Source organism: Macaca mulatta, chromosome 4 (assembly GCF_049350105.2).
Source record: "Macaca mulatta isolate MMU2019108-1 chromosome 4, T2T-MMU8v2.0, whole genome shotgun sequence".
Taxonomy (NCBI): domain Eukaryota; kingdom Metazoa; phylum Chordata; class Mammalia; order Primates; family Cercopithecidae; genus Macaca; species Macaca mulatta.
In genome coordinates this window covers 139,838,895-139,859,099 of record NC_133409.1, presented here as the reverse complement: position 1 = coordinate 139,859,099, position 20,205 = coordinate 139,838,895, and the positions used below count along the sequence as shown (strand labels likewise).

The following is a 20,205-nucleotide window of genomic DNA, read 5'->3' as shown; positions in this document are numbered from 1 at the left end:
GTCAGATGTGACCTAGATGTCAGGTTCACATCTATGAAGCTTGGAGCACTGGGAGAGCTGTTTCACATGGAGACCTCAACAGGAGCTGTCACTGAGGCAGCTGGACTGAGGTTCCAAGGCCCAGACAGATTTGTGAGGCCCCTGAGAATGGGCAGTCACTGGAGGCAGGAACACGAGGAAGGGCGGCCAGCGCGCCGGTGAGCACAGGCCCAGTGCTCGGGGGGCACGTCTTCCTCACACCATTCAGCACACTGCTTCAAACTGTTTCTTCTGTCTCCTCCATCAAACTGAGACTGCTTCTAAGGAGTGCCTCATGGTCAGTAGAATACCTTGCACCCACTGGGTGCTAAGGACATGACAGAGGAAGGCAGGGAGGGAGGAGGAAGTGGAGGCTTTTGCTTCCACAGCAAACTCAGAGCAATCACCTCAATTCACAATAGAAGCCGATTTCCTCCTCTTGCCCTGGTCAGTTGCCCCTCGCCTGTGGCCAGCCCTCCCTAGCAACTGCTTTTGAGAAGGGCCACTGGACCCTTCCCCAATCACTCTAAATCATCCAAGTGTGTGAGCACACACACATTTGCACACAAATCTCCTTCCGATCAACCCTGGGAACATGATTTGTGGTGATGGTGTATTGACAACACACTCATCAACTGTCAGCTCAACATGTCTAAACATTATGTCCCATCACCCAGAACATCATTTTTTTAATTAAAATAAGTTAAGTGGCAATCTCACAGCAAGGAGAGAGGAAGGAAAAAAAAAGCCACAGGTTAAAGAAAATTAATTTATCCTTTTTTCCATTTCTTTCCTATTTTGTTTTTGTACAGAAGAGTAAAAGGCTCATAATTGCATCTCTGTAACAGCCCTGGGATGGGGAAGTCAGTGCTAGGATGTGGGGTGGCCTGCTCCAGTGACCACATGGTGTGTTCGCTTAACATCAGTGGAGCCCCCGGCTTGGAGACCAGTCTCCCTGGGCCACAGTCACGAACCCTCTGGCTCGGTGTAAAGTCTCTGAGAAGGACACCAAAGATTTTGTGAAAGGGTGTGCATGTCCTCATGGCCAATACTAACATTCTAGAAACTATTTCATAATAACGTTCTTGAAAATATTGCAAAACGAATGGACAGATACTATTTTGTTCTATGAGGTCACAACAAACCTGTGAGGTCAAAACTGTCTTCTCTATTTGAAAGGAGGAAATTAACATGCAGGGGATGAGCTTCCCAAGGGTGCACGATTAGTGATGAAGGGCTAAGCCCCCAACCCTCTCCTGCCAAAGGACGAGGCTTCCTCTGATATTCTGTGGTGCCTCTTGTCCTCCCATTGCAAATCTGTTCAGCATGAAGCTACTTCCTCCTTGCTGGATGCTTCCAGCTTTTATCATAGGTTTTTGAAGGGCCAAGGAGAAAGTTTATGCCATAGTACAGGCATGTCCCATGAATCTGGCTGTCAGCAAACTTCAATGCTCTAGTGTTTAGCCACGAACTTGGAAGTGTGAAAAAGAAGCTGATGCACTTTACACTAAAAAAAAAAGTTCTACGCTTAAAAGCTCCAGTTATCTGGACAAGTTTTTTTGTTTGTTTGGCTTTTCTTTTTCTTCTTCTTTTTTTTTTTTTTTTTTGTTTGTTTTTGAGACAGAGTCTCGCTCTGTCACCCAGGCTGGAGTGCAGTGGCGCGATCTCAGCTCACTGCAAGCTCCGCTTCCTGAGTTCATGCCATTCTCCTGCCTCAGTCTCCCGAGTAGCTGGGACTACAGGCGCCCGCCACCAGGCCCAGCTAATTTTTTTTTGTATTTTTTAGTAGAGACAGGGTTTCACCAGGATGATCTTGATCTCCTGACCTCGTGATCCGCCCGCCTCGGCCTCCCAAAGTGCTGGGATTACAGGTGTGAGCCACCGCACCCGGCCCTATCTGACAAGTTTTTACTCATCAGAAATATCTCACTGGAGAGAAACAAACGGATTATATGACAAGTATTTTCCTCACGGAAGCACCAAGAACACTGCTTCTGGGGTCAAAGATTGGGGTTCAAATCTCAATGTTCCACTGGCAAAGTGAGTCCCTCCAGCAGGCCTATCTAACTTTGCTTTTGAGCCTCAATTTTGACATCTGTGAAACAGTAATAATAATACCTGCTGTTCTGGGTTTCTGAGAAGATTAAACAAGAGAAGGTACAGGACACATGTGCTCCCAGGGAGGACTCAAGCAGTCTCATTGCCTGGGGTGGGGTTTCTGTTGTTTTGTTTTGACATGGGTTACAGTTTATACCAGGCTCAAAGACTGAGGCTTGATTGAGTTGGTTTGGTTATTTGTTTCCTGGGCAACCTTCAGCCCTCCTTTTGTTTCAGTCAGCAGAATGGTGCTCAGGGGCAGAAACTGCCAGGAGTGGACACAGGAGGGAAGAGAGAAGGGCAGCCTGGGCCCTTTGGGATAGGGACCAATGACCTCGCTTACTCTAACATCCCCTGAAAGCGCCTGTGTCCAGGGCACATTTGTTTTATCCACAATCATGATCCAGAGCCATCAAGGAAAGGCCATAGTTCATTCAGTAGAATTGTTCACTGACAGCAGGAAACAGAATGCAAACATGCACATGACTGGCTCATCCTTGCAGGAAGTCCGAGAGAGAGAGGCCTACAAGTCTACACTGGTCAGTGCAATTCAAGGGGTGCAAAAGAGGGAATTGGTGTGGCCACGGGTCAGGCTGAGTTCTCCAACTGGGCGTTACTCATAACGAAGGTGGTGTTCTACTTTCTGGGATATGGTTCTCAAGCAGTTCAAGACCCCAGAAGAGGAAATGAGATGTAATTATTTAGTGGCAATCTAAAGCTTAATTGTATGCAGCAGAATATCACTTCACCTGGTATCGCCATCTAAAAAAGTTAGAAAGGGTGGCCTCTGTTAGCTAGAGTCATTTCAGTTCCTCTATAATACCAGATAAAGTGATACTCTACTTCTTTTTCTGTTTCAAGAGGGTACCCAGCTCTCCAATTCCAGAAAATTAGCAGTAACTCTGTCCATATTTACCATTTTCTTACTTTTAGTTACAGCCTTTCCTGCTTAAATGACATTCCCCTTTAAGGAACTGGGGACACACTGCCTGGAAGGGCTGTCCCAGGAAATCGGGTCTGGAGTGACCTCTGTGGCCACATGTGCCACCTGATCCGATGGGCACATGGGCCTTCCCTGGTAGAAGCTCCTGACTCCCTCAGAGCTCATGCCAGCCTCACAGACATGGAAAAACAAAAAATGAGGCCAAGCTAACCCTGACAGTTTGTGGGGGACACTCTCGTACCCATTATTTCTCTGTGAGGCAGGCCCAGCAGGAGGTTTTATCTCCATCTTGAGATAAACTATGGAAGCTCTGAGGGAGGAAGAGAGATTTCCAAAGGATCACACATCCTGGTAGAAGCCAACTCAAGGGAGATGAGAATCAAAGGCTCCCAGTCCCAGGCCAAAGAGCCTCCGAAGACCACAAACCACTGCTACTAGAACGAGGCCAGAGCCTCCACATGGCTTGAGTGTTGTCCAAAAATACAAACAAGAAGGCATCACTGAAGTGCAAAGAAACAAACTCCTATTTGTTTCTATTTCATCCATAAAAATGTCACAGCTTTCTCTGAATAGCTCTCATGTTGTCCTCCTTTTTCTCTGCACTCTTGGCCTCCTGGACCTGAACCAAATCTCTCCCTCTCCTCTTAGTTCCGTGAACACAGATTATCTCCCTCTTCACGGGACAGTCACAGGAAATCTAAACATTTTCAGATGGGGTTCTTTTAAGCCCACTTCCCTTGTCCTCCACCCACCCCCCACCCTGTTGCTGTGTATTCAGGAAATGCAAACCCAATATAAAGATAACCCGGACCAAACAGAAAAAGAGATGTGCCCTGTGACCTGGTTGAGCAAATGACTTCCCCTCCCTGCACCTCAGACTCAGCTTCTGCAGAATAAAGTTGGACCTGAGGAGCCCCAAGCCTCTGTTGGACGAACCTCCTGAGACCCTGCCTGGCCTGTCCAGGACACTGAACAATCTTGGGCCAGGATATTAAGATAGTAGGGTTTCCCACCAATGACACCTGATCCCTAAGGATCTGAGCCTTTCAGGGAAACAGTGCTAGAAGTCAGGATATATGGATTTCAGTCTCAGTTCTGCCATATTTTGGGAAAGGGAAGAGAGTGAGCAGGGGTAGGAATTAGAGTGAACTCAAGCTCTAGATATATATATATATATATATATTTTTTTTTTTTTTTCTTTTTTTTTTGTGAGACAGAGTCTCGCTCTGTCTCCTAGGCTGGAGTGCAGTGGTGCGATCTCAGCTCACTGCGACCTCTGCCTACTGGGTTCAAGCAATTCTCCTGCCTCAGCTTTCTGAGTAGCTGGGATTACAGGTATGTACCACCACGGCCGGTTAATTTTTTTTTTGTATTTTAGTAGAGACATGGTTTTGCCATATTGGCCAGGCTGGTCTCAAACTCCTGATCTCATGATCTGCCTGCTTCAGACTCCCAAAGTGCTGGGATTACAGGTGTGAGCCACGGCACCCGGTCTTAATGTTGTAATTTTAAAAAATAGAATAATGGATATGACTGGCATAATACATACTGAAATATTTTTAGAAGGGTTCCACCCAACAGTGAGAAGGGGCTGATAGCCAATCTCCAGGGCAGCATGTGAAGATTTGATGTAGAGCACATTTCCACCACTTTTATGTGGCTCTTTAAGCACAGAGCTCTTGGCCTGGGGCACCTCCTGCCTCTATACTCGCAATAACTCTGGCACCCCAAACTCCTCAGATAATGTGTCCCCTGGCTTCCTGGTCCTGAAAAGGGTCTCCATCTGCATCTAGGACAATCCCTTGTTGCACTGTACAGAGCTAGCCAACAACAGAACTCAACCTGAGGTGTCATCTGATGAAGAATGTTTAATCTACCAGGTAAGCTCTCCATGGGCAAGGTCAGTTAGATGGTGTTAGTAATCAATCTTGGTTCACAGCTCTGAGTAACCAGAATACAGAAGGGGCAGGAAGGATGAATCATGATCAGGACAGAGGCTGTTAACAGACTTTGAGGTTTGCTGCGGGGGACAAGGGGTGGGGTAGGGCTGGGCATTTAACTCCAGGCAAACAGGCTTGGCCACTCGGCTGGGTTGGAAATGCCCAATCATCTTGGGAGACTGGGATAACAAAGAAGCCCCCTCCCTAACTCTAACAATGTCCCTGCTTAGTCCCCCTAGAAACCTTCACCCTTCTAAATATTTGAGCAATGCTTGGAAAGAGATAAGAGGTGAACTTCAAATAATGTTTTGGTGCTCCCAAGAGGCTAAACTTTTAAAGTTGCCAATCCCTGTTTTACAGAAGTGAGGTGGTAGCCCAGATGAGCTGAAGCATTAGTCAAAGAGACAGAAGCCATGTGGAAACCCATTCAAGACCTCCATGCTCATCAGCTACGAGTAGTCAAACACACTTGGGAAACCTGTTGTCAAATGTCAGCTGCAGGACTTCTGAGCGCTTTTGATAATGGGAGATGGCGCTCCAAGAGGGAACACAAGGCCATCTGTGGGGCTTTCTAAACCCCAGTTCCTACCACTTCTACACCCAGGATGCATGAGGCTCCTTCTCCAGCAGCTCACCTTGGCTGCCCCATAAGACCAGCTCAAATCACCATCCAGCCTCATCCAGGAAGCCCTCGCTGACCATTCAAGGGCACCGTGCTTTTCCCTCTTGGATATCCACTCTGAGTACCTAACGATCTTATGAAGATGTTTTAGACTTTATGCATTTTTTTGGTTATAAAGTCCTCTTGCGATTAACGGACTTTAATTTTAGAGTAGTTTTAGATTCACAGCAACTTTATGCATTCTTTTATAGTACTTGCCCACTGTACAAAGCCCAGAGTCACTATAAATAGCAGGCTTTGAAAAAAGACTTGTTGCCTGATAGATATCAAATCAGGAAACAACACATGTCTAGGTGTAATGTAAAGGCATTTATTAGAAGAGGGCGTTAAAAGTGAAGTCTCATGCCAGGTGTAAGAATAGAGCTAAAGGACATTGACGACCCTTCTCCCCCAGCCCCACCACTGCTGAAAATGCGTCCTCAGAGTAGTAACGCAATCCCTTGATCTGGGGGCCCTGCAAGGGGAACCTCCACAGTGAATCCACACAGCCCCAGCCCCACCGCGGTACCAGGACACAGGGCACAGCTCAGCAGGAAGGCCAAGATCTGGAGTCTAGAGGTCTAGGCCCCATTTTCAGAACCCCTGGTTTACATCTTCCACAAACACTGGCCAGACCAGTGCGTTCTATCTTCCCTCAGATTATTTTTAAAAACACTGCAGTTCAAAGAACATCATAGCGAGGCAGGGATTCCCACACTTACATTAGATTTCTGCCTCCATTTTCACCCTATTTTATAAACCGGCTTTGTCAATTTAAAAGCATCACCAGCAAGAGCACTGGCCTTGAAGTGGTCTGTTCTCAGTCATAGTTATATGAACCACCACTGACCAAGTGCTGATGATGTCCAAGCTCTGTGTTACAAGCTCTACAGGCATCGTTTCATTAAGTCCTTGAACAGCTCTATCCACTGTCCCCATGTGACCAATGAAGAAACGGAAGCTTAGAGAGATTCAGTAATTAAGTGGCAGAGCTAGGTTCAAACTCAGCTCTTTCTCCCTGCCCCTCAAAGCCCAAAAGCCAAACCACTGGCTCTGTAGACTCCCCTCCAATGAAAGGCACACCACCATGAAAAAGAAAAACCAGTCGCAGGAAGGATGGGGAGAGGGGAAAAGGAAGAAGAGGCAGAGGGAAGCGAAGAAGGTGAGAAGAAGGAGAGAGTAGCATAAGGAGGAAAGGAAGCCAGGGTCTGGATGAGAAGCCCATGGGATCTGGCTTCAGGTTCAGAAGACTTTCTGAAGAATGGGAATGAAGCAGGAGAGCTGTTGGTGACTGCCAGACAAACCACAAAATATGCAGAAGCCATTTCCTCCCTCAAGGAAGATAAACAATAGATTCATAAACAAAGTATACAAAGCTGTTCAGCTAGTTAAAACATTTTCGTAGCAACTCATATTCTTTGTGAGACTAAAGTTTGTCCTCGCCAATGGTCAACAGTTACCTTGGGGAGAGGGAAGGTGGGGAGAGAGAAGAGGAGTGGGACATATTCTCTCCCAGCCTTTCACCTGCTAGGCCTATGACTATACCCCCTCTGAGCTTCAGGTCACTCTTCTGTGAAGAAATAGAAATTCCTGCCCAACAGGACTATTGTGGAGAAGAAAAAGATATAGTTTTGGCAAGATGGCAGACCAGATACCTTACCTGCCCCTCCTAATGGAAAGAACTAATATGCTGGATACAATTTTAGATATGAAGACTGAATACACATTGCTGAGATAGTACAAACGAAAAGACCAAAACAAACCCAAAGCAGGAACCTTGGGAGGTGAGCTAGCATCAAAGCTGGCTTTTGCCCTGAGGGTTTCTGCTGAAACCTGGAGATTCTAAGTTTCCCAATGACAGCAGCACAGGGTTAACAGCCTAGGGAGACCCCTCCACAAAGTTGGGACTTCAAATGGCCCCACTCCACAAAATTCATTCGACTTGGTGAATGAGAAATAAATGCACATCACAGAAAGAGACTGCAAGAAAACTGGACCTTGGGCTGAGCAGGGAATGGGGGGAAAAACTCTCTCCTGAAAATGTGTAACCATAGCTGGACTTCACATAGGTTTGTAGCCTGAAGTATATTACTTGGGTAGCCAGAAAAGCCTTAACTAGAAAATTAATTTAAAGTGATTTTTATTGGTAGTGCCCACCAGACAACTAGCAGAAGTTAACGCAAATCCTCTCTGGCAAAGACAACTCAACCCACACCTCAGATAATTCCCAAAGATAAAGTGCCAAGAAAAAATGAGCAATTCACAGGAAATAAGGCATTACGAACACCAGCCAGCAGAAACAGCAAGTGGCAGAACCAGACCTACAAAGACTTCAGATTTGGGAATTACAAGACACAAAATTATAAAATTTCTAAATACCAAATTTAATATTTTAAAGAAATAAACATCTTCAAATATGAGCAAGAAATGAGAGACCACAAAAATCACCAAACAGAACTTCTAGAAATGACAAATAAAGAAAGCAAAAAGAAAAAAATCCAATGAATGGGTTAAACAGCCTTTAACACACATAATATATTAGTTAAATAGAAGATAGTTTTTTTTTGTTTTTTGAGACAAAATCTGGCTCTGTCGCCCAGGCTGGAGTGCAGTGGTGTGATCTCAGCTCACAGCAACCTCCACCTCCAGGGTTCAAGTGATTCTTGTGCCTCAGCCTCCAGAGTAGCTGGGATTACAGGTGCACGCCACCACACCAGGCTAATTTTTGTAATTTTAGTAGAGATGGGGTTTCACCATGTTGGCCAGGCTGGTCTTGAACTTCTGATTTCAGGTGATCCACCTGCCTCAGCCTCCCAAAGTGCTGGGATTACAGGCATGACCCATTCCCCCAGCCAGAAGATAGATTTGAATAAATTATTCAGAGTTCAGCACAGAGAGACGAAGAGATGAAAAGTGTAAAATAGGTTTGAGGGCGGTGACTCACGCCTGTAATGCCAGCACTTTGGAAGGCTGAAGTGGGTGGATCACTGGAGGTCACGAGTTTGATACCAGCCTGGCCAACAGGGTAAAACCCCATTTCTACTTAAAATACAAAAATTGGTCGGGCACAGCGTCTCATGCCTGTAATTCCAGCACTTTGAGAGGCCGAGATGGGCGGATCACGTGAGGTCAGGAATTTGAGACCAGCCTGGCCAACATGGTGAAATCCCATCTCTACTAAAAATACAAAAACTAGCCAGGCATGATAGTGAACGCCTGTAGTTCCAGCTACTTGGGAGGCTGAGGCAGGAGAATTGCTTGAGCCCAGGAGATGCAGATTGCAGTAAGCCGAGACTGTGCCACTGCACCTCAGACTGGGAGAGAGAGAGATTCTGTCTCAAAAACAAAACAAAACAAACAAGTAAACAAACAAAAAAAGTTAAGGTAGCTACTTGGGAGCCTGAGGTGAGAGTATCACTTAAGCCCAGGAGTTTGAAGCTAGCCTGGGCAACAGAGCAAGACCCTGTCTCTAAAACTATCTATCTGTCTGTCTGTCTGTCTATCTATCTATCAATCAATCAATCAATCATCTATCCAGGTAGTTAGCTGGGTAACCCCAGAAATAACAGACATAGAGTGTGTAAATTCCAAATAAGAAGATGGAAAATGGAATGAGGGGGGAAAATACCTCAACCTAAAAGAAAGAGCAGAAAAAATTAAATGTATATAAAGATGGTAGAAATAAATCCCAATTCATCAATAAAATACACCAGTTCTAAACATCTATGCACCAAACAGCATTGCCTCAAAACATATAAAGCAAAAATTTCAGCATTGCCAAGGAGCAACTGACAAATCCAGTGGGAGGCTTTAACTAAAAACCTCTCTCAATAATTGATAGATAATCAGACAAAATCAGAAAAGGATATACTATAGATGATTTGAGCTGCACAAGAAACTAACTTATTTTTCAATGATGGTATATAGAAAACTATATCCAATATTTGAAGATTTTTTTCAAGCACTTATGGGACATCTAAGAAAAAAGTTGCAGAGATAAAAATGTAAACAAGGAGCACACGGAAGTAGTTCGATGCATATTTCAAACTCTCTCTAAGAATCTAAACCTATTTTGTCTTTAAAGACAGAGACCCTGTCTTTCTTCTTCACTGAGATATCTCCAGAGTCTAGCACAGTGCCTGTCACAAAGGAGGCTGTAAATAGCCACTGAAGAATGAATGGTGAATGAATGATTCTCTACTGAAGATGGTGCAGGTTGCATGAGCAACCAGCAAGGCAGACACTGGAGATAACTAAAGCCCTTTCCAGGATGGAGGGGATGAGAGGACAAGGTGACTGGCACCAGTCCCTAGGGAGAATTTATACCAAAAAAGGAAAGATGGAGTCATGACAGCCAAATCTTCAAATCTTCAAACAGAATGAGAGAGGCATGTGGAAGAGTCTTTGAAAGCCAAGTCTTTGTGGTTCCTAATGGCAGAGCAGAGGCCAGCAGACAGAACTTTCTAACAACTGTCCAACACTGGCTGGAAACTGGCCTGACTGATTGTCTAAGGCCCCTTACAACTCTGAGTGGGACGGAAGTCCGTGTGGCAGGTACTGGGACTCTCAGGTCGTGGACTGAGTAGTCTTTCTCATTCTATCCTGTCTCAGAGATTTTTTCATTCAAAATTCCCTGGATACCCCATCCTGAAAGACCCTGTCCAAGGTCCCAGATTCAGGAAGTGGTGGAAGAATAAGAAGAGCTGTATTCTAGACACTCAGCTCAGTCCTTTCTGCTCCATATTGGGCTCTCCTTTAACCAAAATGAGCACGCTTTAACCTGTAAGGCTGACACACACTTTCTAAGTCTACCCTCATCCCAGGAAACCTCATTCTTCTAGCACACAGCAAGGGATTACAAACGCATACAGAATGTACTAAAATGAAAATTCCTTAGCCTTCCAGAAGAAGGAAAGTGAGCTTACCTTGACCTCCACAGATGGCTGAGTTGGGGGCCTGGTTCTGGGGGCTTCTCCTGCGGTCGGCCAGTCATGCTGCTTTCATGCTGCTGGACAGGCGGGAAGAGGAGGCCTGGTCCTATGGGGAAAGGAAGAAGGAAAGGTCATTTCCTCATCATTTGCTCCTAGCTCTCCATCACCATCCTACAGAAGACACTACCAGAAATCCCAGGGAAATTCCTGAGGCTGTCCTCACCCACTCTTAGGTAACAAGAAAGCAGACAGGCATGCATTCAACAAACATTTCCAAAAGTCTGCAATGTGCCAGGCGGGGCACTGAGGAATGAGGCCATGGAGATGAACTGCATGGAGTCTCTGCACTTAGGAAACAGTCAGAAAGAGAGACAGAGAGAGAAAGAGAGAGAGAGAGAGAGAGAGAGAGAGAGACAGAGAGAGACCTGAGTCTCATTATAACATCATTTGCTAAGTGCTGCGATTCCCCAAATCCATTCAACAGCTGACTTTCCTTATGGGGGAGCGACAGCAGCTTACAGGTGCCTTGGCATAGAGCTTCTCAAGTTATTTGTCATGAAGAAACAGTTTTTCTTTTTTTTTTTTCCCCTGAGACAGAGTCTCACTCTGTCGCCCAGGCTGGAGTGCAATGGCGCGATCTCGGCTCACTGCAACCTCTGCCTCCCAGGTTCAAGCAATTCTCATGCCTCAGCCTCCCAAGTAGCTGGGATTACAGGTGCCCACCACCATACCTGGCTAATTTTTGTATTTTTAGTAGAGACGGGGCTTCACCATATTGGCCAGGCTGGTCTTGAACTCCTGACCTCACGATCTGCCCACCTCGGCCTTCCAAAGTGCTGAGACTACAGGTGTGAGCCACCGCGCCCAACCGAAGGACCAGTTTTTAAAAAAATTTCCACACTGACTACTTTAATAAAATACAGTAAAAATGAACTGCTAGAAAAAGGAAATGAAAAGATACCAATACAAAGTGCAAGCTCACTTTTAAGTTCTCTGATTCAACAGATTATTCCGTCAAATCGGCATGAAAGTTACTAAGCACCAACTCTCAGTTTGTGAACTTATCTCACGGACTGCTAAAGAGTTTGCAGAGGAGGGCCGGGCGCGGTGGCTCAAGCCTGTAATCCCAGCACTTTGGGAGGCCGAGACGGGCGGATCACGAGGTCAGGAGATCGAGACCATCCTGGCAAAGACGGTGAAACCCCGTCTCTATTAAATACAAAAAACTAGCCGGGCGAGGTGGCGGGCGCCTGTAGTCCCAGCTACTTGGGAGGCTGAGGCCGGAGAATGGAGTGAACCCAGGAGGCGGAGCTTGCAGTGAGCTGAGATCCGGCCACTGCACTCCAGCCTGGGTGACAGAGCGAGACTCCGCCTCAAAAAAAAAAAAAAAAAAAAAAAAAAAGAGTTTGCAGAGAGCACCACTCCTGAGCCACAGCTGAGTAGTAGCATTGCGATGGTAGAGACCTCCACGTTGCACACCTTCCCTAAGATGTCTAGCTGATATCTTGGTTCAGAGAGGGAGGCTAGAAAGAGAAATGATTTCAAATTCACTCTCTGGACTATAAAAAGTTAGTTCAGAGAGTCTCTCTTTGGGAAGGAGAACCACAGCAGGAGCTTTGGGAAAGTGTGGCTCCATGCTGTCTGGAGATAGGTGGTGGCACCCACCTGCTGTGTTCAGGTAACAAAGTGTGAGGCTCACGGAAAGCTGTTCCTGGAGCCCTGTCTGCCTCCACCCTGAACTTCCCAACCCTAACTATGGCAACCCCACCCGAAGCTCCCTCCCTGAATGAGAAGAACAAAGAGTCATCTATTAAAATGGACTGGGACATTTCAGAAAATAAATCATTTTCAAAATGTCAAAAGGGCTGCTGGTATGCATTCCTACTATTTAATGCTATAAAATGATTTTTTTTTTTAAATGAGAAATCCTTTGTCTGTGACAGCCAGCTCCAAAAAAAAACCTTTAACTGCCTATTTCCTTAATACTTGAGGGAGGCATTACAAGTCATTTTCACCCATTTGAATGTTTAAGAGAAAGTGCTCATTCTTCTAAATTCACTGCTTTTAAGTAGTTTTTATTTTAAGCTTTAGAAGAAGATAACTCTGCAGAAGAAAACTTCCTTTTTCAAAGCCTTTTTTTTTTTTTAAATGCAAACACACATACACTCTCACTCCCTGCTTCAAATGTTAAATCATCTGCAATTTTGGAGTTTGTTGCTTATGAAATTCTAGCGATAAGCACATCACAAACATTCCTATAGCAACAGAGTGTTTTTGAAGCAACATCTGTAATGTTACAAAGATTGTATATCATTATCTCTGAATGTTGGCGAAGGGAAGGTTATGGGGAATAACTGTTTATGTACAAATAAGTCAGTACAGTAACTGGCAACCTGAATAGCAGACCTTACCGAGGAGCTAAGCATGGCACGGGTGGGAAGCAGGAATGCACTTCATTCTGTTTCTATGAATAAATTCACCATCCTTATCCTCTATGTGTGAAAATAACTCTCTAGGGTCCTCTCTGCAACAGCATGAGCTCTTGGAACTGCTTGTCTTATGGGCAAGAGTTTGTCTTAGACAACCATATGGTCAACTTTTATTAGCCATCTACTATATGTCAGGCATGGAGCTAGACTCAGAGCTTCTAAAGATAGGTTCTTCTTCAAAGAGGCTCAAGAGAGACATATAAACAGATAATTACAATTCCCTAAGAAGAGATTATTGACTGGAGTTAAGGGAAAGGAAATGAAATTAACTAGCTCAATCCATTCGTCCAACTATCCATTCACCCATCCAATGTTGGCTGGTGCCTAGCATGTACTAGGCAAATGCAAGGCACTTGGCATACGAGAGCTGAGTGAGACCAATGTGTTCCCTACTTTCATGGAGCTTACAATCAAGTGGAAGAAGGAAACCAACATTAACAAATTAGATATAACTATAATAGTGGTCTCCTAAAGAAGCATAGCTAATGCATAATAGCATATGCCAGAAGGTGGACTAGCATGGACATGGGGCAGAAGTGCTTTCTTAAGGAATTAGTCTTTAATATGAACCCTAAGAATAAATTACTGAAGCAAAGTAGAGAGGAAAGCAGGGGAAAGACAGAGAGCAAAGGTGCTGCTGGTCCCCAGAGTAGCCTGTGCAAAGGTCCTGTGACACGACAGAGCATGGTGTACTCTAACTCGGAGAGAAGGCTCTTAATCAGGATTGCACTGTTTCTTAACTTCACACTGTGCTCCAACCACTGCGGCATTCAAGACAGGCATTAAAGATGTACAGATTTGGCTGCGTACAGTGGGTCACACCTGTAATCCCAGCATTTTGGAAGGCCAAGGCGGGTGGATCGCTTGAGCCCAGGAGTTCGAGACAAAACCTGGGCAACATGGCGAAACCCTGTCTCTATAAAAAAATACAAACATTAGCCAGGTGTGGTGGCTTATGTTTGTAGTCCCAGCTACTTGGGAGGCTAAGGTGGCAGGACCACTTGAACCTGGGAGGTGGAGGCTGCAGTGAGCCGAGATCATGCCATTTAAGGGCCAAATCCCATCCTCTTTACCCCATCACCCTACCTCCTTACAGGGGTAGAAATCTTATCTCCTTCCCATATGACCAGTAAAGAGGCAGCCCTGGAGGGTTCTGTGACTTTCCAAGGACCTGTCACATTCATCATGCCACCCAGCAAGGCCAGAATCTTCCCACAGCCCCACACTGCTATCAGAATCTCAGTTTCCCTTCTGTGCAATGGGGGTGACAAATGCCACGTCACACGCCACACTGCTGTTGGAGTTAAGGGAGAGTGAAGATGAGGAGTCTTAGGGAAGGAAGAAATTAATATGCAGAAACAAACACTTTAAATGAGTATCTAAAAGCCCAAATCAAAGAGGGGTTCTCTGCAGCCACAAGGCTGTTGAAAAGAAAAGAACAGCTTATGTCTACCAGACCGGGGACGGGGTTTTCAGCCAGGGGAAGGGAGGGACACAGGATATAAACTATGAAGCAGGACCAAATGAAGTGTGAAGAATTCCCTCCATGCCACCCACAATTCATTAGAAATTGGCGCAGATTTTAAAAAGAAGAAAAAGGAGCAGGGGGAGGGGGATGGAGGAAAATGGGGAGGAAGAGGAATTAAACGTGAGACAGGCTCCACAGAGCATCTGAGAAACAGCGCAGAGAGGAATCACTGCAATGAGATCCCAGGCTCCAGTCACCTAGGGACCCACCGTTCTGTCAAATGAGTTCTATGTGGAGATGCTATAGGAGATGTAATTTTCAAGTGAGGCCCAGAAACGTTTCAGATATGAGGAAAACTCCCATTCTCTCTCCAAACATCTCTCCTTTTTTTGACAGAGTCTCACTCACTCTGTCGCCCAGGCTGCAGTGCAGTGGCACGATCTCGGTTCACTGCAACCTCTGTCTCCCAGGTTCAAGATTCTCCTGCCCTAGCCTCTTGAGTAGCTGGGATTACAGGCGTGCGCCACCATGCCCGGCTAAGAGGAGAGAGAGAGAGGAGGTTTTGCCATATTGGCCAGGCTGGTCTCGAACTCCTGACCTCAAATGATCCACTTGCCTCAGCCTCCCAAAGTGCTGGGATTACAGGTGTGAGCCACCACGCCTGGCCAATCTCTCCCTTCTTTTGATGCCCTTCCTCTCTCTCCATGGAGGCTGAGTAAATAATTTTCACACACTGGAGGAAGGTGATCCTGCCCAGACCATGATCACTTAATCAGGCCCTCGTGTATCTGCTCATTCCAGAGCACAGAAGCTTGGGCCTTTCACACCAATATCAGAGCAGCTCAAACACTGACAGCATATAAGGTGGACTCACCACAGGCCAACATGGCTGACAGGCTACCATCTGCTCCCCAACCTCAGGCTGCCCACCCTCCTTGCTCACAGCTCCAACCAGCGTGTCTTTCAAGTCCTCAGACACACCAAGCTCTTTTCTACCCCCGGGCCTTTGCATGTGCCAGTCCCTCTGCCTGGGATGCAGCTCTCCCCTCATTAGCATCTAATCGTCTGTCAGGCTGTAGCTTCGGGAAGGTGTCTCCAACCCTTTGAAATTTAATGGGGCAACAGCATTTATCAGAGTTGTAATTACTCAATTATGTGATTAATGAGTTGGTCTCCCCAGTCAGACCATTAGCTCTATCAGGGCATGGGTTGTGTCTAATGGCCTGGCACAGCGGCCAATCCTGATTGCACATCAGAATCACCTGGAGCTTTAGAAACCTGGGATGCCTGGGTTCCACGTGGGCTCTTGTTGAACACCTTGTTAAACAAGAGCGTGTAAAGCTTGCCAGGTGGCTGTGATATGTGGCCAAGGCTGAGACCGACGACTTGAAGAAGAAGACCTTGGCTTATGTCCTAGAACAATTTTGAAGCGGTGCAGGCAGTTATACTAACGGTAGGACCTTGCTCCCTTTGCTTGCGTATACAATGTATCACTTAAATGTGTTCCACCTAGAGATTGATTTTGAGGAAATTCCAGAAGAAGAAAACAAAACCCTCATTGTTAAAGAGGAATACTATTCCTTTCATTAAGTGCTCCCCCACACGGCCTCCTCCCCGACACTCCTCTGTCCCCTTACCCGGGTTTATCACCTTCATCCTAAGGGCCACAGGATTAACTTGATGTGTTTCTGAAACACACTTAAATATTTGGAGTAAAATCCTTTAATTTTTAGTTAAAACAGGCCCAGCTATATTACACAGTAGAATATAAAATTCCACATTAAACTTTATTAAAACAGGAGAGTTCAAGGCCATTTCATGTTGGAACGGGCCCTCCAGGCCAGCCTCAGGTGGATAGGTAGAGGTGTTTGCAGAAACTCACCCAGGGGACACCAGGGGGTGGGTCATCTGTGCTGATCCGGCTTTCCCAGGACAAGTCAATGGCAAACTGTTCTTCTCTACGCAGTTGTGCTTACTAAAGGGGAGAGGGTAAGGGGTGTGTGTGTGTGTGGGTGTGTGTGTGTGTGTGTGTGTGTGTGTGTGTGTATATAAAAGATCCAATCGCTATTACAACAGCACACAAAGTAACAATTCCAATTCCCTGATGAGCTGCCCCAGCCCAACAAAGGCACTGCTGCAGGGAGTCCCAGGACATGGGAGCAGGAGACTCTGACTGAACTCGCCGAAAGAGGAGCTCTCATCAAAGCCGTGGTTCTCCAACATTTGGGTCCACACGAACCATCCTGGGAACTTGTGAAGAACGAAGATTCCCTTCACACCCACCAGGTTGGCCATAACCAAAAAAACCAAATCACAAGTGTTGACCTGCAAGTGGAGACACTGGCACCCTATGCATTGCCAGTAGGGATGGAAAATGGTGTAGCCACTGTGGAGGGCAGTTCAGGCGGTTTCTCAACACATTTAAACATGGAATTACCATATGACCCAGGAATTCTGCTTCTAGGTATATAACCCACATCACTGAAAACGGGTACTCCAACAGAAACTTGCACACAAATGTTCCCAGAAACATTATTCACAGAGCCAAAAAGGTGGAAAGAACCCAAATGTCCATCAACTGATGAGTGGATAAACAAACGTGTTTATCCATTATATTCCAAACTCATCCATTATATTCATACAATGGAATATTATTCACCAATAAAAAGGAATTAAACACTAATACATGCAATGACATGGATGAACCTCAAAAACAGGGTGTTAAGTGAAAGACGTCAAACACAAAAGGTCACATACTATATGGTTCCTTTTATCTGGAACATCCAGAATAAGCCGATGCATGGAAACAGAAAGCAGGTTAGTGGTTGCAAGGGGCTGGGGAGGGGAGAATGGTGAGTGGGTACAGGGTTTCCTTCTGGGATGACAAAAATGCCTTGGAACTAGACAGAGGTGAGGTTGCCCAACATTGTGAATGCAGGAAATGCCAATGACTTGTATACTTTAAAATGGCCGTGCCACCATAAAGAAAAACAAGATCATGTCTTTTGCGGGAACATGGGTGGAGCTGGAGACCACTGTCCTCAGCAAACTAACGCAGTAATAGAAGACCAAACATCCCATGTTCTTACTTATAAGTGGGAGCTAAATGATGAGAACTTATGAACACAAAGAAGGAAACACAACAGACACTGGATCTACTTGAGTGGGCAGGGCGGGAGGAGGGAGAGGAGCAGAAAAATTACAATTGGGTACCGGGCTTAATTCCTGGGTGACGAAATAATCTGTATAACAAACTCCCGTGACATAAGTTTACCTCTGTAACAAACCTTCACATGTATCCCCGAACATAAAATAAAAGCTAAAAATTTTTTACATGAAAAAAAAATGACCGATGGTTAATTTTGTGTTAGGTGAATTTTGCCTCATACATATTTTTTCTTTTTTTTAAAAAAAGCTTCCTGAGCCCTACCATTAGAGACTTTAACTCATTAGGTCTGGGCTGGGCCCAGGGACCTATTTTTTAAAAGAACATCCTGGGTGACTCTGAGATGGGTGGTCCCCAAACACAGCCTACAATGCAGGGCCGATTTGTGTAAACAATGCCTTTTCTTTGGATGAATCCATAATGACTGATACTATTTACCTACTGAGTGCCAAGTATCTGCTAGGCACTGGGTTTGGTGCTTTTAAATGCACTATCTCAGAATCACACTGCAAGGGAGAAATGATCTCTTTTATTTGTAGCTAAGAAGATGGAGGCTCAGCGAGGCTAAGGGCACAGAGCTAACAATGGATTCAAATCAGTATCTGTCTGACTCCACAGACCATATTTTTTCTCTCTCCTTACTCTATGCCACTGTGTTCTTCAACAAGCTCTTTTAGGCAGCAGGAATATCATCTCTGTGTTATACGTACAAAATGCTCTTTATGTCCCAGACTTAGACCATCTTACTCCAAGGTGTGGTCTTTAGACCTGAAGCCTTAGCATCCCTGGGAATTTATAGACTCTCAGTCCTCACCTCAAGTTTGCTGAATTGGACTTTGCTATCACCGGATAATTCATATGTACATTGAAGTGTGAGCAGCACTGGCCTTTCTATAGCTGTGCTGTCCAATATGGCAGCTACTACTAGCTGTAAGTGGATATTTAAATGAATATTAATTAAAATAAAATAAACTTAAAAATTTACTTTATTTTATTATTCTGTTTTATTTATTGAGACAGGGTCTCACTCTGTCACCCAGGCTGGAGTACAGTGGCACGATCAGGGCTCACTGCAGCCTCAACTTCCTGGGCTCAAGTGATCCTCCCACCTCAACCTTCCAAGTACCTGGGACTACAAGCATGTGCCACCAGGGGTCTCCTTTAGCAGAGACAGGTTTTTGCCATGTTGCCCAGGCTAGTCTCCAACTCCTAGGCTCAAGCAATCTGCCTGCCTTGCCTCCCAAAGTGCTGGGATTACAAGCATAAGTCACCGCACCCAGCCTAAAATTAAACTTAACTCAGCTTTTCAGTTGCACTAACTACTTTTTTTTTTTTTTCTTTTTTAAGAAACAGGGCCTCACTCTGTCACCCAGGCTAGAGTGCAGTGGCTTGCTCACAGCTCACTGCAGCCTCTAACTTCTGGGCTCAGGTGATCCTCCTGCCTCAGCCTCCCAAAGTGCTAGGAGTACAGGCATGAGCCACCACGCCCCGGCCTATACATTTTAAGATGCTCAACAGCCATATGTGGCTAGTGGCTACCATATTAGACAGCACCAAATAGAAGATTTCCCTCAATGCAGAGAGTCCTATCAGACAGAGCCCTCAGAGCAGCATAGCTAAACTTTGGCATTTGTGACTCTGTGGGTTGGATAATTCTTTGTTGTGGGTGGGGCTTTCTGAACACGGCAGAGCAGTAGTTCTCAACAGGGAGTGATTTTACTCCTCAAGGGATACTTGGCAATGTCCAGAGACATTGTTGGTTGTCACAGTTGGGGGAGTTCTACTAATATCTAATGCATAGAGGCCAGGGATGCTGTTAAACATCCTGGAAGGCACAGGACAGTCCCCAATAAAGAACGATCTGGTCTAAAATGTTAGTAGGAGAAACCCTGCTCTAGAGTAATCAAGAGAACACTGCCAGTCTCAGCAGAACTGGTAGCAGGAGGCTAAGGAGACCAAAGAGTACCTACCCCCAGCCATTTGCCAAACCCCAAGAAGCCTTCAGAACTCTGAGAAGCTACTCACCAAGAAAGCAGGTGTCTATTTTTGCCAAAAATGCAGAATAAGAAGTTCTGGTTTCCAGAAAAATCTATAACTCATTACTAAAATGAAGTCCCTGCACTTCCAATCCCGAGGGCAAGGAAAGGAAAAAATTCCTTTATGGCATTGATGTTTGAAATGTGTGATAAATTCTGCATAGAAACCACAATCTGCTGTTGGTTAGGCGTAGAGATATATCACTCATTCAGCTGTCCATTCATCTATTTATTTATAAATATTTATTGAGCACCTACTATATGCTGGGTACTCTTTTAGTGTTCGAAACACAGCAGGAAACAAATAAAAGGTCCCTGCCCTTGTGGAGCTGATATTCTAGTGGAGGAGAATAATAATATACAAGTAAGCAGGCACATGTGCAATGTCATGGCAGATATGATGAGTGTTATGAAGGGAAATAAAGCAGGGTAAGGGTCAGAGGAATGATGAGCATG

General features: G+C 45.3%; 1 protein-coding gene across 50 annotated transcripts in view; it reads right to left on the bottom strand.

Moving 5' to 3' along the window:
* TRERF1 (transcriptional regulating factor 1) overlaps positions 1–20,205 on the bottom strand; it is a 227,489-nt gene that overhangs the window by 62,183 nt on the left and 145,101 nt on the right. For all 50 annotated transcript variants that reach the window (XM_028847569.2, XM_077999933.1, XM_077999928.1 and 47 more), the window contains one exon: positions 10,585–10,696. The gene's annotated coding sequence lies outside the window, so the exon portion shown is untranslated. The remainder of the gene's footprint in view (positions 1–10,584; positions 10,697–20,205) is intronic.